Below are 433 nucleotides of genomic sequence, written 5' to 3'. Positions count from 1 at the left end.
TTCGTAGTTTCCATTGCTACGGGGTTCGTATCAGTTGGTATCAGAGCTTTGGCTCCAATTTAATTAGGTTATATTTTTATTTTTTTTAATTCCTTTCAATTCCTTGTGTTCTTGTTTCCAGAAGGTTTTCTTGACTCTTTGATCCAAAAAGTGTCAAAAAGAATCTTCATATTCTGTTTCCGAGGGTCAATTTTGCCCAAATTCGTTTTCGTTTTCTGCGTTGGGTTTGTTATTGAATTCCGGATCATTAAAAAAAAGTTACTTTTCATCTGTACAGTTATAAAAAAAATTGTTACATATTATTGATCCGTCAAATACCAACAATTTTTTTATTCAATATCGTTTCTCAGTTGCCTGGACACATTGATTCATTCCATTCCTTCAATTCAAAGTCAAAGTTTTAGAAGTTTCCTTGAGTCCTTTTGTTACAATT

The sequence above is a fragment of the Olea europaea genome, chromosome 7, assembly GCF_002742605.1.
Source record: "Olea europaea var. sylvestris chromosome 7, O_europaea_v1, whole genome shotgun sequence".
Classification (NCBI taxonomy): domain Eukaryota; kingdom Viridiplantae; phylum Streptophyta; class Magnoliopsida; order Lamiales; family Oleaceae; genus Olea; species Olea europaea.
The sequence above is the reverse complement of the archived record's forward strand: the minus strand, read 5'-3'. Positions refer to the sequence as shown.